This window comes from Rhagoletis pomonella, unplaced genomic scaffold, assembly GCF_013731165.1.
Source record: "Rhagoletis pomonella isolate Grant_MI unplaced genomic scaffold, Rhpom_1.0 Rhpom_scaffold_00002, whole genome shotgun sequence".
In the NCBI taxonomy this organism is placed as follows: domain Eukaryota; kingdom Metazoa; phylum Arthropoda; class Insecta; order Diptera; family Tephritidae; genus Rhagoletis; species Rhagoletis pomonella.
In genome coordinates, this window is record NW_023458556.1 from 87,890,620 (window position 1) to 87,892,430 (window position 1,811).

A 1,811-nucleotide genomic window follows, 5' to 3' on the forward strand; every position below is an offset into this window, starting at 1 on the left:
ACATGACAAGAGGAGTTATAGGCCTTTAAAATTACGCGTAACAATCTATTGGTAGACTTCGACTGTTGGGAGTTTTTGTCGCGTAAAATTAAAAAAAACCCCCACCTTTATTTCTAACTTTAACCATCGCTTCAAACATTATACTGTTACTCGGTAGGGTCGACAACCGATCCGATGATACTGTCGACAGCCGATGAAGTCCGATTATTGGATCATGAAGCAATTAACGGTACTCTTAAATTTTTATATGAGAATTGAAGTCGGTTTTGTTTTTTGCTCAAAAATTACTTGTTGTGGTGGAATAATACCAGGTGAAGTAATAAGAGCGAGAAGGAAGATTTGACACTACCTTATTGGAAGTGTTCGCCCCTGAGATTTTTTTCAAAACGCCATGTTAATGCCTCACAAACATATATTTTTATTCAGAAAAATATGGTAAAATGGGGAAATTAGTAAACAAGATTTTTCACAAATAATACTTCAAGGACTCACCGACAAATGCATACAAAAATCTTAATTAAAGTAGCCAATGCAGTAACCAATTAAAAGTGACAGTTAATGCCGTACAACTCGATGTCTTGAGGCAAAAACACTTTTCAAAATGGTGAAATTAGTAAAAAATATTTTGCACAAAGAATACTTCCAAGGACTCACCGACAGATGCATAGACAAATCTTGATAATTTTATGAAAAGATGAATTTAGATACATGAAATCAGCAACGGGAATACAAAAACGCAACACGTGATATTAATGGCAGCCCTGCCAGATTTACGGATTTTTCTGTGCGGTACGGATTTTTAGGGGTGAAAATGGTTGTACGGATTCAACGTACGGATTTTTAGCTTTCCGTCAAGATTTACGGATTTTTGGAATGTTTTTTTAATATTGTAAAAATTTGCCTGTTTTACACATATCTAATAGGTTTCTTATAGTTCCTGAACAATCCATTTTTTTTATAAAAAAAAATACGCTATTTTCGTCCTTGAGGGACTTTCTATTAACAGCTTGTCTATTTTTCACCCGATTTTACAAATCAAACATGACAAGAGGAGTTATAGGCCTTTAAAATTACGCGTAACAATCTGTTGGTAGACTTCGACTGTTGGGAGTTTTTGTCGCGTAAAATTAAAAAAAAAACCCGCCTTTATTTCTAACTTTAACCATCGCTTCAAACATTATACTGTTACTCGGTAGGGTCGACAACCGATCCGATGATACTGTCGACAGCCGATGAAGTCCGATTATTGGATCATGAAGCAATTAACGGTACTCTTAAATTTTTATATGAGAATTGAAGTCGGTTTTGTTTTTTGCTCAAAAATTCCTTGTCTTATGTTTACTTTAATAAATTTTGATGTTCAAATAAAACTGAAATTAAAGTTTTCCTCCATATGATTTGTGTTATATTTTGATAGTAATTTGTCGCATGTGTAGTATGAATTGAGCTAACAGCTGAGCATCAAATAAGTGCTCATATTATCATTATCACTAATTACAAGTGTTTATTAAAATACTCATTTTTTTTTTTTTTAGGCGATGGGATAAAACTGAGCACTTTCCCCTTGTCTTCTTACTAAACCTTTAATTAATGAAAAATATATCTGCTCTGCTCTAGAAACTACCAAACTGCTTATTTTCGTTTTTATTAATGAATAAGGTACCCATTGTTGTCATTAGCAAGTCCTCAGTGCTAATAAACAAACTACTCTTTGTTGTCAGAAACAAAGTTGATGCTTCGTTTGTTATTGGTTACCATTTGTTTTAAAAATGGAAAATTCAGAAAAATTGTTCATTGCTATATTGAATATT